The sequence below is a fragment of the Panthera tigris genome, chromosome X (genome assembly GCF_018350195.1).
Source record: "Panthera tigris isolate Pti1 chromosome X, P.tigris_Pti1_mat1.1, whole genome shotgun sequence".
In the NCBI taxonomy this organism is placed as follows: Eukaryota; Metazoa; Chordata; class Mammalia; order Carnivora; family Felidae; genus Panthera; species Panthera tigris.
Genome location: NC_056677.1, coordinates 31,005,118 through 31,030,046, shown reverse-complemented (window position 1 = coordinate 31,030,046; position 24,929 = coordinate 31,005,118).

Sequence of the window (24,929 nt, the reverse complement as noted above, 5' to 3'; positions counted from 1 at the left end):
GATGATTAGTGCTATTGAGTATCTTTTCATATGTCTGTTGGCCATTTGTATATCTTCCTTGGAGCAATGTGTATTCTGGTCTTCTGCCCATTCCTAACTGCATTATGTGTGGGTTTTGATGTTGAGTTGTATAAGTTCTTTGTATATATTAGATTTTAACCCTTTACGGGATATATCATTTGCAAATATCTTCTCCCATTCAGTAGGCTGCCTTTTTGTTTTGTTGACACTTTCCTTCACTGTGCAGAAGCTTTCTATTTTGATATCTTCTCAAAAGTTTATTTTTGCTTTTGTTGTCCTTTCCTGAGAAGACAGATCCAAAAAGAATACTGTTCAGAGCAATGCCCAAGAGTTTAATACCTAGGTTTTCTTTTAGGAATTTTATGGCTTCCTGTCTTACATCCAAATCTTTAGTCCATTTCAGAGTTTATTTTTGCATATGGTGTGAGAAAGTGGTGGAGTTTTCCCAATACCATTTATTGAAGAGATGTTTTTTTTCACCATTGTATGTTCTTGCCTCCTTTGCTGAAGATTAATTCACTGTATAAGCGTGTGTTTATTTCTGGACTCTCTATTCTGTTCTATTAAAATATATGTCTATTTTTGGGCCAGTACCATACTGTTTTATTTACTACAACTTTGTATTATAGTTTACAATCAGGAATTGATAGGCACTTAGCCACATATGAGCAGGGAACAGATGTTTTTCCAACTGTTAGGGCAGAAACCAAGTTTCAAACAGCTGGGAAAAACCCCAGGGAACACACATGGACTTTTCCCTGTAACTTCTGCCCTACAGTAACCTATAGGCTCCTAATAATACATTTACATTGTAGTTTTGATCCCCTTGTGGGGGATGGCTGCCATGACAGTTCTGGTAAGGACCAGTAGGGCCAAAAACTTCCCTGTCTGACCTGTAGGAGGAGACCCTTAGATGATTGGAGGAACCCCAGTCAGAGACGGCCCTAGCTATGACCCATAACCCTTGCAGGCATAAAAAGGAAAGACCACCCTGACCCTCCCCATGTAGTTGCCATCTCTACATTGGCCCACTTGTCCTCCTTGAGGGTGTACTTTCACTTTAACTATTAAACTCATGCTTACTTGAGTGTTTGGCTCTGAATTCTTTCTTGGCTGAACTCAAGAACTGAGGTGAGGGGCAGGGGAGGAACGGGACAGGCCATTGACAGGATCAGGATGCATTCAGCTTTGTTCTTCGTTCTCAAGATTCCTTTGGCTATTTGGAGCTATTTGTGATTCCATACTAATTTTAAGATTATTTGTTCCAGTTCTGTGAAAAATGCCACTGATATTGTGAAAGGGATTGAATTGAATGTGTAGATTGTTTTGAGTAGTATGGACATTTTAACAATATTAAGTCTTCTAATCCATGAGCACAGTATATCTTTCCATTTATTTGTGTCATCTTCAGTTTCTTTCATCAATGTCTTATAGTTTTCAGAGTATAGGTCTTTCATCTCCTTAATTAAATTTATTCCTAGATATTTTATTCTTCTTGATGTAATTGTAAGTAGAGTTGTTTTCTTAAGTTCTCTTTCTGATAGTTCATTAGTGCGTAGAAATGCACTATATTTCTGTATGTTAATTTTGTATCCTGCAACTTCACTGAATTCATTTATTAGTTTCAGTAGTTTTTTTTGATGGAGTCTTCAGGGGTTTCTATATATTGTTGTCTCGTTTTCACCAATAAACAATTTTTGGTTAAGATTTACATAGACATTAGAATAATATGTTAAAGGAGTTGGAGGGAAGATGGCGGCGTAGGAGGACGCTGGGCTCACCGCGCGTCCTGCTGATCACTTAGATTCCACCTACACCTGCCTAAAGAACCCAGAAAACCGCCAGAGGATTAGCAGAACGGAGTCTCCAGAGCCAAGTGCAGACGAGAGGCCCACGGAAGAGGGTAGGAAGGGCGGCGAGGCGGTGTGCGCTCCACGGACTGGCGGGAGGGAGCCGGGGCGGAGGGGCGGCTCGCCGGCCAAGCAGAGGCCCCGAGTCTGGCTGGCAAAAGCGGAGGGGCCAGACGGACTGTATTCCGACAGCAAGCGCGACTTAGCGTCTTGGAGGTCATAAGTTAACAGCTCTGCTCAGAAAGCAGAAAGGCTGGAGGACAAAGGGAGGGAGAGCTGCTGAGCCCCTGGACGGCAGAGCTCAGTTTGGTGGGAAACAAAGGCGCTCGCCAGCGCCGTCTCCCCCGCCCATCCCCCAGCCAAAATCCCAAAGAGAACCAGTTCCTGCCAGGGAACTTGCTCGCTCCACGCAAACACCCAACTCTGTGCTTCTGCGGAGCCAAACCTCCGGCAGAGGATCTAACTCCCTCCCCTGCCACAGGGCCCCTCCTGAAGTGGATCACCTAAGGAGAAGCGAGCTAAGCCTGCCCCTCCTGCCCTCATGCACCTTGCTTACCCACCCCAGCTAATATGCCAGATCCCCAGCACCACAAGCCTGGCAGTGTGCAAGTAGCCCAGATGGGCCACACCACTCCACAGTGAATCCCGCCCCTAGGAGAAGGGAAGAGAAGGCACACACCAGTCTGACTGTGGCCCCAGCGGTGGGCTGGGGGCAGACATCAGGTCGGACTGCGGCCCCGCCCACCAACTCCAGTTATACACCACAGCACAGGGGAAGTGCCCTGCAGGTCCTCACCACTCCAGGGACTATCCAAAATGACCAAACGGAAGAATTCCCCTCAGAAGAATCTCCAGGAAATAACAACAGCTAATGAACTGATCAAAAAGGATTTAAATAATATAACAGAAAGTGAATTTAGAATAATAGTCATAAAATTAATCGCTGGGCTTGAAAACAGTATACAGGACAGCAGAGAATCTCTTGCCACAGAGATCAAGGGACTAAGGAACAGTCACGAGGAGCTGAAAAGCGCTTTAAACGAAATGCAAAACAAAATGGAAACGACGACAGCTCGGATTGAAGAGGCAGAGGAGAGAATAGGTGAACTAGAAGATAAAGTTATGGAAAAAGAGGAAGCTGAGAGAAAGAGAGATAAAAAAAATCCAGGAGTATGAGGGGAAAATTAAAGAACTAAGTGATACACTAAAAAGAAATAATATACACATAATTGGTATCCCAGAGGAGGAAGAGAGAGGGAAAGGTGCTTAAGGGGTACTTGAAGAAATTATAGCTGAGAACTTCCCTGAACTGGGGAAAGAAAAAGGCACTGAAATCCAAGAGGCACAGAGAACTCCCTTCAGACGTAACTTGAATCGATCTTCTGCATGACATATCACAGTGAAACTGGCAAAATACAAGGATAAAGAGAAAATTCTGAAAGCAGCAAGGGATAAACGTGCCCTCACATATAAAGGGAGACCTATAAGACTCGTGACTGATCTCTCCTTTGAAACTTGGCAGGCCAGAAAGGCTTGGCACGATATCTTCAGTGTGCTAAACAGAAAAAATATGCAGCCGAGAATCCTTTATCCAGCAAGTCTGTCATTCAGAATAGAAGGAGAGATAAAGGTCTTCCCAAACAAACAAAAACTGAAGGAATTCATCACCACTAAACCAGCCCTACAAGAGATCCTAAGGGGGATCCTGTGAGACAAAGTACCAGAGACATCGCTGCAAGCATAAAACATACAGACATCACAAGGACTCTAAACCCGTATCTTTCTATAATAACACTGAATGTAAATGGATTAAATGCGCCAACCAAAAGACATAGGGTATCAGAATGGATAAAAAAACAAGACCCATCTATTTGCTGTCTACAAGAGACTCATTTTAGATCTGAGGACACCTTTAGATTGAGAGTGAGGGGATGGAGAACTCTTTATCATGCTCCTGGAAGCCAAAAGAAAGCTGGAGTAGCCATACTTATATCAGACAAACTAGACTTTAAATTAAAGGCTGTAACAAGAGATGAAGAAGGGCATTATATAATAATTACAGGGTCTATCCATCAGGAAGAGCTAACAATTATAAATGTCTATGTGCCGAATACTGGAGCCCCCAGATATATAAAACAATTACTCATAAACATAAGCAAACTTATTGATAAGAATGTGGTCATTGCAGGGGACTTTAACACCCCACTTACAGAAATGGATAGATCATCTAGACACACAGTCAATAAAGAAATAAGGGCCCTGAAGGGTACATTGGATCAGATGGACTTGACAGATATATTTAGAACTCTGCATCCCAAAGCAACAGAATATACTTTCTTCTCGAGTGCACATGGAACATTCTCCAAGATAGATCATATACTGGGTCACAAAACAGCCCTTCATAAGTTTACAAGAATTGAAATTATACCATGCATACTTTCAGACCACAATGCTATGAAGCTTGAAATCAACCACAGGAAAAAGTCTGGAAAACCTCCAAAAGCATGGAGGTTAAAGAACACCATACTAACGAATGAGTGGGTCAACCAGGCAATTAGAGAAGAAATTAAAAAATATATGGAAACAAACGAAAATGAAAATACAACAATCCAAACGCTTTGGGACGCAGCGAAGGCAGTCCTGAGAGGAAAATACATTGCAATCCAGGCCTATCTCAAGAAACAAGAAAAATCCCAAATACAAAATCTAACAGCACACCTAAAAGAAATAGAAGCAGAACAGCAAAGGCAGCCTAAACCCAGCAGAAGAAGAGAAATAATAAAGATCAGAGCAGAAATAAACAATATAGAATCTAAAAAAACGGTAGAGCAGATCAACGAAACCAAGAGTTGGTTTTTTGAAAAAATAAACAAAATTGACAAACCTCTAGCCAGGCTTCTCAAAAAGAAAAGGGAGATGACCCAAATAGATAAAATCATGAATGAAAATGGAATTATTACAACCAATCCCTCAGAGATACAAACAATTATTAGGGAATACTATGAAAAATTATATGCCAACAAATTGGACAACCTGGAAGAAATGGACAAATTCCTAAACACCCACACTCTTCCAAAACTCAATCAGGAGGAAATAGAAAGCTTGAACAGACCCATAACCAGAGAAGAAATTGAATCGGTTATCAAAAATCTCCCAACAAATAAGAGTCCAGGACCAGATGGCTTCCCAGGGGAGTTCTACCAGACGTTTAAAGCAGAGATAATACCTATCCTTCTCAAGCTATTCCAAGAAATAGAAAGGGAAGGAAAACTTCCAGACTCATTCTATGAAGCCAGTATTACTTTGATTCCTAAACCAGACAGAGACCCAGTAACAAAAGAGAACTACAGGCCAATATCCCTGATGAATATGGATGCAAAAATTCTCAATAAGATACTAGCAAATCGATTTCAACGGCATATAAAAAGAATTATTCACCATGATCAAGTGGGATTCATTCCTGGGATGCAGGGCTGGTTCAACATTCGCAAATCGATCAACGTGATACATCACATTAACAAAAAAAAAGAGAAGAACCATATGATCCTGTCAATCGATGCAGAAAAGGCCTTTGACAAAATCCAGCACCCTTTCTTAATAAAAACCCTTGAGAAAGTCGGGATAGAAGGAACATACTTAAAGATCATAAAAGGCATTTATGAAAAGCCCACAGTTAACATCATCCTCAACGGGGAAAAACTGAGAGCTTTTTCCCTGAGATCAGGAACACGACAGGGATGCCCACTCTCACTGCTGTTGTTTAACATAGTGCTGGAAGTTCTAGCATCAGCAATCAGACAACAAAAGGAAATCAAAGGCATCAAAATTGGCAAAGATGAAGTCAAGCTTTCACTTTTTGCAGATGACATGGTATTATACATGGAAAATCCGATAGACTCCACCAAAAGTCTGCTAGAACTGATACATGAATTCAGCAAAGTTGCAGGATACAAAATCAATGTACAGAAATCAGTTGCATTCTTATACACTAACAATGAAGCAACAGAAAGACAAATAAAGAAACTGATCCCATTCACAATTGCACCAAGAAGCATAAAATACCTAGAAATAAATCTAACCAAAGATGTAAAAGATCTGTATGCTGAAAACTATAGAAAGCTTATGAAGGTAATTGAAGAAGATATAAAGAAATGGAAAGACATTCCCTGCTCATGGATTGGAAGAATAAATATTGTCAAAATGTCAATACTACCCAAAGCTATCTACACATTTAATGCAATCCCAATCAAAATTGCACCAGCATTCTTCTCAAAACTAGAACAAGCAATCCTAAAATTCATATGGAACCACAAAAGGCCCCGAATAGCCAAAGTAATTTTGAAGAAGAAGAGCAAAGCAGGAGGCATCACAATCCCAGACTTTAGCCTCTACTACAAAGCTGTAATCATCAAGACAGCATGGTATTGGCATAAAAACAGACACATAGACCAATGGAATAGAATAGAAACCCCAGAACTAGACCCACAAATGTATGGCCAACTCATCTTTGACAAAGCAGGAAAGAACATCCAATGGAAAAAAGACAGTCTCTTTAACAAATGGTGCTGGGAGAACTGGACAGCAACATGCAGAAGGTTGAAACTAGACCACTTTCTCACACCATTCACAAAAATAAACTCAAAATGGATAAAGGACCTGAATGTGAGACAGGAAACCATCAAAACCTTAGAGGAGAAAGCAGGAAAAGACCTCTCTGACCTCAGCCGTAGCAATCTCTTACTCGACACATCCCCAAAGGCAAGGGAATTAAAAGCAAAAGTGAATTACTGGGACCTTATGAAGATAAAAAGCTTCTGCACAGCAAAGGAAACAACCAACAAAACTAAAAGGCAACCAACGGAATGGGAAAAGATATTTGCAAATGACATATCGGACAAAGGGCTAGTCTCCAAAATGTATAAAGAGCTCATCAAACTCCACACCCGAAAAACAAATAACCTAGTGAAGAAATGGGCAGAAAACATGAATAGACACTTCTCTAAAGAAGACATCCGGATGGCCAACAGGCACAGGAAAAGATGTTCAACGTCGCTCCTCATCAGGGAAATACAAATCAAAACCACACTCAGATAATCACCTCACGCCAGTCAGAGTGGCCAAAATGAACAAATCAGGAGACTAGAGATGCTGGAGAGGATGTGGAGAAACGGGAACCCTCTTGCACTGTTGGTGGGAATGCAAATTGGTGCAGCCGCTCTGGAAAGCAGTGTGGAGGTTCCTCAGAAAATTAAAAATAGACCTACCCTATGACCCAGCAATAGCACTGCTAGGAATTTATCCAAGGGATACAGGAGTACTGATGCATAGGGGCACTTGTACCCCAATGTTGATAGCAGCACTCTCAACAATAGCCAAATTATGGAAAGAGCCTAAATGTCCATCAACTGATGAATGGATAAAGAAATTGTGGTTTATATACACAATGGAATACTACGTGGCAATGAGAAAAAATGAAATATGGCCCTTTGTAGCAACGTGGATGGAACTGGAGAGTGTGATGCTAAGTGAAATAAGCCATACAGAGAAAGACAGATACCATATGGTTTCACTCTTATGTGGATCCTGAGAAACTTAACAGAAACCCATGGGGGAGGGGAAGGAAAAAAAAAAAAAAGAGGTTAGAGTGGGAGAGAGCCAAAGCATAAGAGACTGTTCAAAACTGAGAACAAACTGAGGGTTGATGGGGGGTGGGAGGGAGGGGAGGGTGTGATGGGTATTGAGGAGGGCACCTTTTATGATGAGCACTGGGTGTTGTATGGAAACCAATTTGACAGTAAATTTCATATATTAAAAAATAAAAAAATTAAAAAAAAGAATAATATGTTAAAAATGATAAATTCTATAGATAAAAATAAAACTAATCAGAATTTCATAACAGCAGTGTAAAATGACTTGCTGATTTATATAGCTTTTGAATTTCATTCAGAAACCATGTGTTACTGATGTGACTTGAAATATATTTCAATTTTTATACTTTAATCTCTTCTTACATTATTTATGTTAAAAAAAATCTCAGGCATGGGAGATCTAAAGGCAGCGTCCATTAACTATAGCTTTCCAAGTTTCATAGCAGATTGAGAACATCCATGCTGTGAAAACATAGGCATTATAGAAGTAAATTTTTGGAATTATGATATTAGAACTGTCATCCCAGCTGTGCATCAATGGCATTTATTGTATACTGACTTATACCAGAAACCAAAAGATTCTTATCATTAGAATTTTAGCAGACATTAGCTAAGTGATTTGGTTGGATGAACTAACTTGAATCCTATAAAGTACAAACCAACAAAAGGTTAGTATGTTACAAAGTGAAGTTATACAAAAAGGATGCATGCATCATAGTAAAAGTATTAACATAAGAATAATTGATTTGCATAGAAATAGATCAATTATCACTATGTTTCTTACTTTTATATGGTTCTAAAATAGTGCTATCCTTAGGCAATTCCTTGGAGGAATGTAGAGAAGTTGCAGAGGTCTGCATGCATGGCCTGAAGTTTGTAAAAAAGAGCAATAATAATTTCTGACTGTTTTCCAAGTTAACACATTCACTTTTTCATAATGCTGCAGAAAACATCTGGATTCTTTTTCATCTTGTGATACAGCTGTTCTGCGCTGTGCTTGTCAGTTTGGGAACTTGACCCATTTCTTGATCCTACAAACCAGCCACCCTAAGAACCAGCACAGTATCTGGCATGAATCACACAAGCTCATTTCTATCAATTTCATTAACATCTGTGTCAAATTATTAACCCTCTTGTCACCAGGAGTGTCCACCTTGATTTATGCTCTGTGAAACCGTTCTAAATCATTAATGCCTGAGATTGATATTTAAATTCCAGAATGGTATTGAAATCCTTAATGTCAGAATGTGTTCTTATTTCACTGTCACTCTACATTAAATATTTGTATAGTAAAGATCCTACTGCTAATGTTCCATTCTGTTTGGATTAGCATAGGGAAATAGGGAGTCCATTACCACTGTTTTCTGAATGAGGATCATATTTTCTAGGAAATCTTTTTATTAAAATAGAGTATTAGTATTATCAACTACAGGGTACCTTTCTGTTTATATATATCTAAATATATATATATATATATATATATGTATGTATAGATATAGATGATATAGATACAGATATAGATATAGATATACATATAGATATATATTAGTAGAGTTGACACATGGTGTTACATTCATTTCAGGTTTATCACATACGGGTTCAATAACTTTATAGTCATGCTATGCTCACCATAAGTGTAACTACCATCTCTCACCATGCAACACTATTACAAAACTGTTGACTATATTCCCTATGCTGCACTTTTTATTTCTGTGACTTATTCATTCCATAACTGGAAGCCTGTATCTCCCACTCCCCTTTAGCCATTTTGCCCATCCCCTGAGAGACTAAGAGAAAAATTACCAGGTGTACCCACAACTGCAAAGAAAAGACCTCCCATCAATTATACAGCTACAGCATTCATCTAGCTGCAAAATCACGCAGTGAACCATTCTAATAAATTCATCATTTCTCTGTTCAGTTACAAAATCCATCAACCAGTGCTTGATATATTCCCAAACTGGTAAAATAGATTATGCTTATATGAGGAGAAAGAGGAAATAGAGCTCTTAAAAGTATGTTCTAGATGTTAACAGAATTAAAAATTTTTCACGATGACAGCATCAGTGCCTCCTAAAATATTTGAAACTTTAATGATGCTTTATTTAACAAGAAAAACACTTTTATTAGCTGTCATCCAACGAAATGTGAGGAACGGAATAGAACGTGCCTCCAAATAAAGGACAAGCAAATGGTAGGGAAAGTAATCTTCAATTAATAAGAGGAGGACAATGAAATCACTCAAGTCTCAGTAAATTGCATCCTTCAAATGATTATGTGAGAAATCTGGCTAATGTATAGGTCTATGTTTTAATGTCAATTAGTTAATAGAATAATTCTTATAAAATTCAATGGACTGGTAGTAATTGGAGGGGATTTGAGGAAAATACTGAATCAGGAATATAAGAGGAATGGTAAGAATTCAGAATTTGGTTGATAAAGGAAGAGGAAGCCCTAGAAAATAATTAACTATTTTGATCTGCTGTGGTTAAGTCCCTGTTTCTGTGAATCATTAATTTAATTATATTTTTCTAATGAATGTATATTATAAAATATAAATTAAAATTTTTATGCTTTACAGCTTCTTTAAAGAAAAAACCTCTATAATGGAAAGGTAAACCCAGAGTGATATAATTCTGTTCATCCAAAAAGAAAAAGAAAATAGATGTCATACATGAAAAAGAGAATGGGGAATTTGTGATATAATGGCAAAATGCTGGGATCCAGATGCCATGATAGCAAAGGTCAGGAACAACAAGTTTTCAATTTCTGGGTTAATTCTGTAATAAGCTATGTTCATTAGCACTCAATACTCAGCAGACACTTAATCTAGATTGAGTTTAAATGAATGGTTTTCATTAATTAGGGAGCATCCCCATCTCCATCCTGATGACCATAAAAAATGAAGAATGTTTTGACAAAGCACCTGAAGTGGACTTGTCAAGTTTATTATCTGAAGGATGGCTTAGCATATTCAAATAATTAAGGGATTTGGAAACTAGAAGTATACAAAGAAAAAGAATAGGTTAACCAAAAAATGCAAATAATTTTAGTTATTTTATGATTATAACTACTAAATGTAATACATTCCCTGAGTGATTTACAAGCACATATAAATATGTTCTATTTGGATAGCATTTATCATATACCCTTATGTGGTTTACATGCATATCAAGTGCTTTTGACTTAGTTAAAACAAAGTTAAAGTCACCGGTCTTATTCATGGTATTGTTATGGACACTCATAAATATAAACTTAAAAAAAACCTTGGCATTACTTTTCTGGTTTTACAAGTAGTATATACTCATTGTAAAGAATTAGGAAGTTTACAGAAAACTATAGAGGACAATTTCATCATAATACTACCTTTCTAAGATATCTACTGTTAATATTTTAGTATTTATCTTTGCCTATCTGGACATGCTTATCTATTTATACAATGTTTATGGGCACACGCAGATACTGAATTTAAAAATACACATGTGTATGTAAGCCAACTGTTCTTCAAATTTTTATGGAAAGTTCCTTCCACTCATCCCACTCCCCTCCAGGCTCCTCTACAAGGATACATGCCACCTTCTCATAAGGTGAGTATTTTGTCTCCTACACCCCAGGTATCTTATGTCAAGAGGTAAGGTCAGTTTTTTCATTAAACTTCATTGACAGTTCTAGATAACCCCTCCTCCACCTTTATCTAAATTCTCTTTTTGGGGCACTTGGGTGACTCAGTCTGTTAAGCATCTGACTTCGGCTCACGTCATGATCTCATGGTTCTTGGGTTGGATCCCAGTGTCAGGCTCTGTGCTGACAGCTCAGAGCCTGGAGGCTGCTTCGGATTCTGTGTCTCCCCCCCTCTCTCTGCCCCTCCCCTGCTTGTGTTCTCTCTCTCTCAAAAACAAATAAATAAACATTAAAAAAAATTCTCCTATTGCATTTGCTCCCAAGCCATCCAGCTCTATTGTCATCTACATATCACATTCCTGGATTCAACCAACTGGTCTCTTCACTCCATTCATTGACCGACTAGTTCCATATTCACTTTTGTTATCTTCATGCAGATTCCTATCATACCCTAGATGGCTGCAACTTTCAGGACTCTAATGTCAGTTTCTCAAATTCTTAACTGTAAATATCTCTTATCTATGTTCTACTTCACCACCAATTCCATGGCTGTATCATAGAGCCTGTCTTTCTCAAACTTCTCTACTTCTAACATAAGATACTCATACTTCTCTTCTATGACCCCAACACTTTTCTTCTCACTCACACTGGGGAATTCCCGTTTTATCTGCCCTCTGACCTATGGGCCTCTTGCTTCTAAGTCCATTTCCTGCCAAGTTAGACTCAATTATCTATCACTTTACTGTCTCTCTGACAGTCCTGAGGCCACTTGTTTCACAGTCTTTATTCACCAGCTGTCTGGAAAAGCCCCACCCAAGGTTCTTTGCAAATCTAGACCTTCTCCCAACTGCTGAGAATGAGAGAAAATTCCATTTGCATAGATTGTGAAGGCCTGAATGTTCTGTGTTGATGGAAGGTCTCTGTATTCTTATCCATGTTTCTTTGACTGTGTTATGCTTGCTTCTTCAAATCTTTACCACTCTTGTTAAACCTATCCCATCCTTCTGCCTCAATCTCAGGAGGATGTCCTATTATCTAAATTTTAGAACAAATAGAAACCACTAGGCAGGAAGATTCTTGCTTTCCAAGTACCAAATATGAATTGGAACCCATCATCTGTCCTTTGGCTCCTGTCACAAAGCGGGAGCCTGTTACTTTAGGCCACTCCTTCCTCTAATGGAATGAATACCTTTATCCAGGGGTCTCATTTCAAATATTCTTTCTTACTCTTGATCCCCAGCTTCTGCCTCCCTCTAGGCTTCTTTGGGAGAGTGTCCAGATGTGTCCGTAGAAAGGAGGTCACTTTATTCTCTCAGTGGACAGGCTCATTCCCACGCAGGAAAATGGGCTGATCCAGACTATACATGCCCAATTTACTCTTTCTAAATTTATCAATCAGATAAATCACTCCACTTCCCAGGAAGAGAAGGAAAAGTAGCAGAGGATACTAGGCAGTTAGAATACTTTAGCTCCCTCTAACTGGAAGGAAATGTCAGAAGTGAGAAAGCAACATTCCTTCCTTCTACTTTTGTAACTTGACTTCTGAGCAGCATTTGATACTGTGACAATTCTCTCTTCAAACTCCCTCCAGGCTTCCACATACTATACTGCCCTGGGTCTCATCGCTGACTGTTGCTTTTGAGCATCCCTCATGGAATCCACTTCCTCTGTATGTCCTCCAAAATTCTTTGGGTCAAAGTGAATTCTCTTCTAGCTCCTTTTCTCCTCTCCCTTCGCTAGTTTCAACTCTAATCTGCGGGCTATATCTCCAACCTAGATTCTATGTAGAGATTCAGGAACTATATTCAGCTACCTCCTGTGTATCTTTCATTGGACTCCAACAGGTGCTTCAGGAACAACATGGCACAAACTGAACTTTCCTTTCTGAAATCATCTTCTCCTTCCAAATCCCCTGTCTCTGTGTTTGTACCTACCATCTATCCCAGTATCCAACAAGAAATCGGAGTGCCATCCTGAACAAAGTTATCTCTCCTACACTCCACTTCTAGTCTCCCAATTCCCATCCCTTTTGTCTCCTAAACATCTGTCAAGTCCATTCACTTCTCTCCCTCTCTACTACAACTAGTCACATTCAGGTAGCCATAACAACTTCCCAGGATTATCACAAAAGTCTCTAAACTGTTAAAAATAACAGACATCTATGATGCTCCCCCCTTTCCCAAACCATCCTTCACACTGTGGCCACATTGGTCTTTCTAAATTGAAAATCTAATCTTGTCCTTCCCAAGCCTAAAATCTGTCCACAGAACCCCACTGCTATTAGGATGAAGTCTATAAGGCCCCACTGTCCAATGTCACAGTCCAGCCATTGGCTTCATTCTCATTTTTAGATATCTTTTACTTTATATCAAAGCCACATTATACTTTCTTGAATTCTTCCAGCATTTATATTTTTGCTGATGGTCTTTCTTATAACGGGGGCATTTTCCCCGACCACAACCTACATGCATAGAGGAGATCCATGCCTTTGCATGTAGGGGTTTTGTTTCTCTGGTGTATTCTCATAGTTCTGCAATTCTCCTGTCATGGCCCTTAACCACATTGAGACTTAGCCTTCCTATTATCCATATCAATTTTAAATATTGATATTTATAAGGTCAGTGAGAATAGGAATCATTCTTTACGACCTTGAATCTGCAGTGCTTAGCACGGTGTCTGGCATATAAAAGGTATTCAATCAATACTATAGAATGGATAGTCTGAATTATGAACCACCAGGAAGGTATATTGGAGCAATACAGTTTTATAAGAGAGTAGATTTTATGTGGCATAGTATATTTTGAATGTTGAGAAATTGTTTTTAATTTATTGAATAATCCTGTTGATGACATGGGAACTTTATTGTTTAAGGTAAGGGGTTAATTTCTGTTTTTCTTTTTTTTTAATTCCAGTATAATTAATGCATAGTGATATATTAGTTTCAGATGTACAATATAGTGATTCAACAATTCCATACATTAGTCAGGGCTCATCACAGTAAGTATACACTTTTTTCCCCATAAATTCAAACAATGTGTATTTGAGATATCATACTTTAAAATTAAATTATGCTTTATGAAAATGTTAATTAAATTGTTTTCAATATAATTTCTATAATTTCTATACTTATTTCTACTATTCCTGTTTTTTTTTAAATTCCAGTATAATTAACGTACAGTGTTATATTAATTTCATGTGTACAATATAGTGATTGAATGATTCTATGCATTACTCAGTGCTCATCATAGTAAGTGTGCTCTTAATCTCCTTCATCTATTTCACCCATCCTCCTACCCACTTCTCTGGCAACCAATAGTTTGTTCTTTATAGTTAAGAGCCTGATTTTTTGATTGTCTCTTTTTTTCTTTGTTTGATTTCTTAAATTCCAAATATGAGTGAAATCATATGGTATTTGTCTTTCTCTGACTGACTTATTTCACTTAGCATTATACCCTTCATTTCTCTTAGCATTATATTCTCTAGGCCCATCTATATTGTTGCAAATGGCAAGACCTCATTCTTTTTTATGGCTAAGTAATATTCTATTGTTTGCATGTATATATAAACATATACAATCTTCCAATCTACAAACAATGGAATATATATATATATGTATATATATATATACCACTTTTTCTTTATCCATTTGTCTATTGATAGACACTTGGGCTACTTCCATAATTTGGTTATTGTAAATAAAGTAGCAATAAACATAGGGGTTTTTAAATTAGTGTTTTTGTTTCTTTGGGTAAACTCCCAGTAGTGGAATTACTGGATCCTATGGTAATTCTATTTTTAATTTTTTGAGGAATCTCCCTACTGTTTTCCCCAGTGGCTGCACCAGTTTGCATTCCACCAACAGTGCACAAAGCTTCCTTTTTCTCCACATCCTCACCAATTGTTTCTTATGTTTTTGAGTTTAGTCATTCTGACAGGTGTGAGGTGATATCTCATTATAGTTTTGATTTGCATTTCCCTGATGAGGAGTGACGTTGAGAATTTTCTCATGTGTCTATTGGCCATCTGTAGGTCTTCCTCAAAGACAATTTCTGTACATGTCTTCTGCCCATTTTAAATTGGATTATTTGGGGTTTTTGGTGTTGAGTCGTATAAATTCTTTGTATATTTTGGATACTAACCCCTTATCAGATTTATCATTGGTAAATATTTTCTCACATTCAATATGTAGTCTTTTTGTTTTGTTGATGGGTTTCCTTTGTTGTGTAGAAGCTTTTTATTCTGATGTAGTCCCAATAGTTTATTTTTGCTTTTGTTTCCCTTGCCTTAGGAGACAAATCTAGAAAAATGGTGCTACAGTCAATGTCAGAGAAATTACTGCCTGTGCTCTCTTCTAGGATTTTTATGGTTTCAGTTCTCATGTTTAGGTCCTTTAATCCATTTTGAGTTTATTTTTGTGTATGGTATAAGAATGTGGTCCAGTTTCATTCCTTTTCATGTTGCTGTCCAGTTTTTCCAGCACCATTTGTTGAAGAGACTGTCTTTTTCCCATTGCATATTCTTGCCTCCTTTGTTGAAGATAAATTGATCATATAATTGTGGGTTCGTTTCTGGGCTTTACTCGCTCCTTGATCTATGTGTCTATTTTTGTGCCAGTATCATAATGTTTTTATTATTACAGCTTTGTAGTCTATCTTGAAATCTTGGATTGTGATACCTCCATTTTTGTTCTTCCTTTTCAAAACTGCTTTGGCTCTTCGAGGTCTTTTGTGGTTCCATACAAGTTTTAGGATTATTTGTTCTAGTTCTGTGAAAAATGCTATTGGTATCTTGATAGGGATTGCATTAAATCTGTAGATTGCTTTGGATGGGATGGACATTTTAACAATATTTGTTCTCCCAATCAATGAGGATGAAATGTATTTCCACTTCTTTATGTCAGCTTTAATTCCTTTCATCAATGTTTTATAGTTTTCAGAGTAAAAGACCTCTTTTACCTTTTTGGATAGGTTTATTCATGGGTATCTTATTTTTGGTGCAATTGTAAATGGGACTGTTCCCTTAATTTCTCTTTCTGCTTCTTCATTTTTAGTGTATAGAAATGTAACCGATTTCTGCACACTGATTTTGTATCTTGCAACCTTAATGATTTTATTAATCAGTTCTAGTAGTTATTTGTTGGAGTCTTTGGGTTTTCTACATAAAGTATCATGTATCTGCAAATAGTGAAAGTTTTGCTTTGTCCTTGACAATTTGGATGCCTTTTATTCCGTTTTGTTGTCTGATTGTTGTGGCTAGAACTTTCAGTACTATGTCAAATAAAAGTGTTAAGAATGGACATCCTTGTCTTTTTCTAATCTGAGAGGAAAAGCTCTCAGTGTTCTACCATGACTATGATGTGAGATGTGTGTTTTTCATAAATGGCCTTTATTATGTTGAGGTATGTTCCCTCCAAACCTACTTTGTTGAGGGTTTTTATCATGAATGGATGTTGCACTTAATCAAATATTTTTTCTGCATCTATTGAAATGATCATATGGTTCTATTCTTCTTCTTGTTGATGTCATGTATCACATTGACTGATTTGTGAATACTGAACCACCCTTACATCCCAGGAGTAAATCCCACTTGATTGCGGTGAATGACTTTTTTAAAGTATCGTTGGATTTGGTTTGCTAATATTTTGTTGAGGACTTTTGCATTTATGTTCATCAGAGATATTGGCCGGTAGTTCTTTTTTTAGTGTCTTTAACTGGTTTCATCATTAGAATAATGCTGACCTCATAGAATTAATTTGGAAGTTTTCCTTCCTCTCCTATTTTTTGGAATAGTTTGAGAAGAATAGGTATTAACTGTTCTTAAATGTTTGGTAGAATTCACCGGTGAGGCCATCTAGTCCTGGAATTTTGTTTTTTGGGAATTTTTGATTACTGATTCAATTTTATTGCTGGTAATCAGTATGCTCAAATTTTCTACTTCTTCAGGAAGGGAATTTATATAACTATATCTATATATCTATATATTTATTTCTATATATATATCTATATATTTATAACTTTATACATATATATACCTATATCTATATATATCGCAATTTTACAAACATTGTCAAAATTAAAAGGATTTTCTAAATAACCCTAATGTATTCTAATATACTAAGAAGGAAGATTTCAAATAGCATAACATAGTGGTAAGAGTGGTAGATGAAAAATTACAGAATCTGGATGAAAAGTCTATTTCGTGTGTTAACCTCAATAATTTGCTATATAATTTTATCTTTATCTCTTAGAGCCTCAAATTTCTTACCTGTTATTAAAAGAATATGTGTGCATTGGTAGGGAGGACAGCAGGATATTAACAATGTTTGTTTTATTTGTTTGAAGACTTTTGTGAGGACACATAGACTGCTAATATCTGGAAGGTGTTATTACTCTCATTTATTATTATTGTAGTTATAATTTTTTTACTGTTTTTTTATATAGATCTTTCCACACACAAAAAAAAGGAATTGCAGTGCAATAAATATTATTATAATATGAATAAAATCTGTGTTTTTCTTAGATTATTGGGCAAAAAGTCTATGGGTTAAAAATAATGCATCCATTTGGGAAATATTTCTAAAGATGTGCATCATGATTCTTAAATGTGTTCAGATATCTTTAGAAATATGTGTGATAGTAATCACTAATATATACTTAGTGTTTTCCTGGTATATGGTGCTGTGCTATGTAAATTACATTCATTGTTTCACTTCATCCTCCCAACAACTCTGAATTAGATAACCTTAATGAGCCCACTTTACAGATGAAGACACTGTATCCTGGAGTAGTGAAGAAGGTTATACTTAGAGCTGCCATGACCTAGCTGGATAGAAGACTGCATGTCTTGTGAAAAGATGGTTGTGCGTCTGTGTGTGTATACTTTGTGGGGAAATCATGTTTTGGTCTTGAAAATATTATTAACTGAGAAATGTTCTGCTTCAACTAAAGTGTTTCATCTGGATATAAAATTATTTTGAATCTGAAGCCATTTTTGCCATCAGGTCTGCAGCCAAAGTTGTATTTATGCTATTTAGGGATGCAAAGCATTTTCACGATGTTGTAAATGTAGTTGAAAATTTAAAAAGTGTATTTCAAAGGGGATGTTTCTACATACTATTCAGAAGATAAGAAAAATTAAGCTGTTTTGTTTGTGGGAATTCATCTGTTTTCTGGGCATTGCTATTATATCCTTGAAATAGAGTCCTTTTAATATATAGTTAATGGACTCAGAATGTCTTCTTTGACAGCACAGAATAAGTAGGATGGGATCTATTTGTCTGCACACAAGTAGTAAAAACAGAATATTTTCCAATATTCAAGAAATCTTACTTGACCAATATTTATGAGTGTTCAGTGTGGATATATTAAATGAAAATTTGAATTTGAAGGAAAACATATCATCAGAGCAAGAAGGTCTTGGATCAATGGAAGAGGTAAAGAAAAAAACCCAAAAAGACATATAATTTCTTTCGGAAGCCTTTAAAAACACAGCTCAGTTCTGCTTTAGTCACTTTGGCCTTGATTCCCTTTGTAATCTAGAAACAATAAGAAGGTGACTTACATCTTTCCCAAATTCCTTGCCTTATGTCATAATAAAATATAATGCATTCTTTAGAATTAAAATAAGTATGTTCAACATTTTATTCTAAAATGCATTCTAAAGTCATGAGGGGGTTGTTAATAAAAGCAAAAATCTGCAAATATAAATTGTTCAGTTTATGCACTTTTCATTTTTTCTAAACATCTGATGATTTAGGCAAGCACTGGAAAAACTCTGAGCTTCAGTTTCCTTACCTGTGAAATGAAGAAGTTGAACTATAGCAAATTTTTATACAGGCAAAATTTAGAAGCTACACATTTCTATATAAATAAAATATCAACCTGAGATCTAGCATATAGTCAAATAGACACATATTAGTATTAATGAACAGGGAAGGCTTGCTTTTCTTTGACACTATCTCCTCTTTGACAATATATTTGCCTCACTCCATTCGTGTTTTGTTTTATTACTCAGCATGTCAAAAATAATTAAATTATATTGGTCAAATCAAGTGGTGTGTGTTTGTTAATTCAAATATGAATTTAGGTCTGTTGGGAGTTACAACACAGCAGGTGTGGCATTTTGTCAGAAATTCTCTAGCATCATCCTCACCCACAGGGTAATTTCCTGGCACAATAGAGGTGGGTCTTGATCACTGTAAATAGAAAAGCTGTATTCAGAAGGTCTGCATTTGTATTGAGGAGCAAGCTAGACTGAATGAAGTTTATGTTTTCCATTATTCTTTTCAGTTTTTTGAACAAGATAAACCTCATTCCATAGAATTCATTAGTTAATATTCGAGATTTCTATACAGTGAAAAATTTAATACAGCAGGTATCTTGAAAATTTTACAGATTTCATTAGAAAATCACCTTAATCTGATCATTTTTTTTTCAGAAATTAATTCTAACTTCAATTTTCTGCTTGATTTATTGAAAATGTCACCTATTTTAAGTAAATTTTAATAAATTAGTTTTATTGGGGGGGGGGAATCATTCGTTGGGCCTTCAAAATTCATTATTTAACAGTTGTGACTTACCATCTGTTCTATATAGAACTTGTTTGTGTGACTTGTCATGCATTTCTGCCCAGAGCCACACATACACAGTCATGGGGGTTTACTTGGCTTGTGCTCCTTATGGGGCCTCAGGATCAGAATTGGCCCTTCAGTTCTTGACACCAAGAGGGATTAACTTGCCTCACCTCCTTGAGCCAGATAAGGCTGGCTCCCTGGACTGGATCAGGGAGGGAAGAGAAATATGCAGATGTCCAGACTCCTAAGATTGTGAGATATGGTAAGAGAAATAGAGGGAAAAAAAAACCCAGCTTGTTCAGGACTGCACTTATGCAAACTTCATGACTTAACAGAGATCACTCTGTTATATATAACAGAGTGTATATATCACCTTGGCGGGAATAGTTAGTTGGAAGTCTCACCTGGGAGGCGGAACACTCTGCCCAGGACCCTCATTCGGGAATCCAACCAGGCTGTTCACTGGGGGGCATCCTCAGCCAGAAGGTTGGATGTTGTGAGTACCTGATTTGATGTATTTATCCTTCTTTGTTCTTCTCTATACCTCTCTCCCTCTTTATGTGTATTATAATTGTTTGATTCCATATATTGCCTTTCCTTTATAATTCATAAAGCTTCCCTCCAGAAGCAGAAAGTATGGCTATCGTGAATTATTATTATTCAGAGCGTTGTCTCATTTTAAAAATTATTGCTTGTGTATTTATGTGTTTTTTCCCTAATACAATGGATGAGAGGGAGGAATTAGAAATATTTTATTATCATAATGTACTTGCATTACCTATGAAGTGGTAGAGTGTTATTTGAAAATTAAGCTGGGTTGGCTATACATGTGTATTGCAAATTCTAGGGAAACCACTAAAAGAAGTTTAAAAAAAAAATAGGTATAATTGATGTGCTAAGAAAGAAGAGAAAAAGCAATAATACAAAATGCTTAAATAAAACCATAAGAGGCCACCTCACACCTGTTAGAATAGCTATTATCAAAAAGATAAGAGATAACAAGCATTGGTGAGGATGTGGAGAAAAGAAAACCCTTCTACACTGTTAGTAGGAATGTAAATTGATGCTGCCACTATGCAAAATGATGTAACATTTCTTCAAAAAATTAAAAATAGAACTAATGTACAATCCAGTAATTCTACTTCTGGGTATCCGAGGGAAACAAAATCACTACCTCAAAAAGATATCTACATCCCCATGTTTACTGCAGCATAATTTACAATAGCTAACCAACATGGTAACAACCTAAGTGTCCATTGATAGATGAATGGAGAAAGAAATGTGGTTTATATATACACAGTGGAATATTACTCATCCATTAAAAAGGAAATCCTGCCATTCATGACAACATGGATGAATCTTGGGGACATTATGCTGAATGAAATAAGCCAGATATATCGCGGAACAGATACTAAATGAGGAACTTATAGGAAGAATCTAAAATAGCAGAGAGTAGAATGGTGGTTGACAGGGCCTGTGGGGTGGGGAAAATGAAGAAGAGCAAAGTGTACAAAGTTTGTAGATGAAAAAGTCCTAGAGAACTTATTCTGTGTACAACACAGTGCCTGTAGTTAATAATATTGTATTGTACGGTTATAAATTTGCTAGAGGGTAGAAGTTAAGTGTTTTTATCATGCAACAATAATAATGAGGGCCGGAGGAAACTTTTGGAGGTGATGGATATGTTTATGGCATATATTGCAGTGATGATTTAGTGGATGTATACTTACCTTCAAAAAATCATCAAGTTCTATAAATTAAATATGTCCAATTTTTACATATCAATCATACTTCAATAAAGTGTTGTCTTAATGTTTATTTTTGAGAAAGAGAGAGAGAGTATGTGTGTAGGGGAGGGGAAAAGAGAGAGGGAGACAGAGGATCCCAAGCCAGCTCTGTGCTGACAGCAGAGTGCCTGATGTAGGGCTCAAAATCACCTATTGTGAGATCATGACCTGATTTGAAGTTTGATGCTTAACTGACTGAGCCATCCAACGCCCCTAAAGTGGTTTTAAGAAAAAGAAATAAAATGTTGTTTCATACAAATCCTTTTAGGTTCTAATTGCCTCATTCCCAGAGATTATGCATGCACACCAGGATGGCTATTGTCTGTTCTTCTTGGCTAATAGTTTAAATAACAGGATATAGCTTATCTCCCCCAATTTGATTTTGTGTGATTTGGTTATTTTTGCTTGTTAAATTTGTTTGTTCAGTTGTAGCTATTGTCTTGAATTATATTCCAAAACGTACCAAAAAAAAATACATTGATGGCTGAAAAATTGTATTTTGAAACACGAGAGATGAAAAAAGGATAATAGAAACACTCCAACTCAGAATGTAAATGTAAACAGCACTACCAAATACATAGAAAGGATAAGTCTATGTGATAAAGAAGAGGGTCTGTGTATATAATGATTTTACAGAAGAAGCTAGATAGGGAATATAGCTATAAATGTCTGAAAAGCAGGTTTAATTGGATTGGTAATAAATTTCTTTCAAGTATTGTCTGCCATAAAGTTTTGTCAAATAGTGTCACAATTCCATCACAAAATTTGACATTTTCAAACAAAGAACAGGGATCCCTCTGGTAAACCAATAAAGTTTCCTCAGAGCAGTATAAAATTATGCTTTATAAAATTAAATCGATGTTTTTTGTTGTTAAACGGAAACTGCAGAGGCATATTGAGAGGTGTATGAAAATGCAGCAAAAAATAAAATGAAACAAAATAAAATAATATTAATACATGGATTTCATATTGGAGAAGAGCTTACAATATCAATTCCAGAATACAATTATAGAAATAAGACAAAATTGGTGGGGCACCTGAGTGGCTCAGTAGGTTAAGCATCTGACTTTGGTTCAGGTCATGATCTCATGGTTCCTGAGTTCAAGCCCGGCCTGGGGTGAGCTTGAGCCCTGCTTTGGGATCCATGCTGACAGTGCAGAGCCTGTGTGGGATTTTCTTTCTCCCTCTCTTTCTCTCTCTCCTTCTGCCCCTCATGGGATTCTCTCTTTCTCTCTCTCCCTCTGCCCCTCACTCACTTGTACCCTTTCTCCCTCAAAAATAAAAACAAATAAATAAATAATTTTTTTAATGTTAAAAAAAAGACAAAATTGGTGAAAGCATTTTCTTAAATGTCTCTATAGAATGACCCACATGTGAAAGAACAAGTAGTCATTTCACAGGATAAAACATCAAAAAGTGAATATATCAATAACTTTACATGTGTGTGGTGTATATAGGTGAGAGAATTGTCTGTTGACATTTTGTTCTGTTTATTACTAAAAGCCCATGATACAAAAGGAATAACTTTGGTCATTAAGTTAGAAATTAACTCAAGATACAAACAAAAGACTTTGGGATAAGTGTGATAGAGCACAGGCATGGGGAGACTAAGGAAGAGAGTGTTTGTGAATAAGGGAGGTTGCAAGTGAAACCTTATTCACAAGGAAATGTGGGCAGTTAGTTTTATCCTCTCCATTCAATGTTAATGAAATAAGAAAATTACAAATGTTGTTAAATGATGGCCACTAAGTTACATGTTTTTATTTTTGCTGCAAAGATAGAAGCTATAAGCTCCAAATGTTGAACGGATATAACTGTTATTTATCAGTATGCCATTTAGTCACAAGTGACGTTATAAATGTTGGTATGTAGCCTGCATGCTACTTGCTAAGCCAATAAACATATTCAAAGCTGTACCTGCCTAGAGGAACAGATGACCTTTTCTTTGCATGAGGATACCATCAGCTAAAACCATATACAGCCAGAACTATGTCCTTTTTCATGGGAGGAAGGGGGGCATATTTTTTAAATGTATACAAAGGCTCAGTACAAGCTAGTGACGTTCTCATAACAGAATCTGAAGAAACCTTGAATAACACTGCAAATTATTCTCATCTTTGCCACTCTCTCTCAAGTCATTGTGTTGGGAAAATGAATAGTTTTACACCATAAGATGGCCGACAGGACTAAAACAAGTTCTGGTCTCTGGCTTAGAAACCCCTCTTCCGTGTTCTTCTTGCCCTGTTTGCTACGTGCATGAAATCCTCCCCCCCCCCCCCCCAACACACACAAATATGGAGGTTGACAACTATAAATTACCCTTCCTGCTTGCATTTGGTGCTCAGATCTTTGGGAAAATGGTCTCCTCTGAGCTCTCCGGTATTAAATAAATCTCCAGTCCACCAAGATCTCCGAGTGCCACTTGGTTTTTCCACCAGCGTTCCAGCCTCGTTCCATAACAATTGTACCTTCTGCTATTAAGTGTAATAAACTTGTCAGGACAGCTTAGCTTCTGAGAATTTGGACAGTAGATTTCCAGGATAAACCTTGATAGAATGTCTCACTTCATATTTCATTTAAGTATCCAGAACTATCTTACAGAATCACCATTCTTGTTGACCCATAATTGTGAAATTGTATTTTCTCATGATAAATAGAAATAGAGTATGTGAAAATCAACAATTGAAAATGTAGCGTGCTCTATAAGCTCAATGTATTCGCCATATAGGTAAATAAAATTATTCTTTTTTTAAGACTGTAACAGTATCATCCCTCCCATTGATATGAAGCTATTATTATTGTCACCGCTATTTATAGAACAATTCTTTTTCCTACATTTTAAAGTTATATTGACTCTTATTTTAGTTACCAAAATTTACAGTCTTTGTGGCTATTGAATACATATTAAGTGACCTATGTTGCTAAACTTTGGAATAGGAAACCACACAGAATGTACAAATGGAGTGTGTATGACTCAGGGTATAGTTTCTTGTTGTCTCACTTATTCCACACTCAAGTCAGAAATGATCATAAGAGATGGCACTGAGTGGGCAGAGATCATTTCAATTCAGGTAAGTCTTCAGGTCTGAGATCCTTTAAGTTTTTATTCTTATGGTCAAGCATCACCCTGACAGTAATCAGAAATTATCCATTACTCAGTAAACAATCTTGACAATGAGATGTGGGTACTTTGGTCCAGCACACAATCCTCTACTGGATTCTCAATTAACTTGGATTTGGCATACTACCATATATTCCTTGAGTTAATGGTGTAAAGAGACTCCAACCAAATGTCAAGCCCTCAGGCATCCCTAAGTCTGAAAGAAAGGTCACAAACTGAGTATTAATCATTTTCTTGTGGTCAAAGACTATTCAAGACAGTATCACTGATTCAAGCCAGCTTTTTGTTGGAAAAGAAACAATGGGCCCA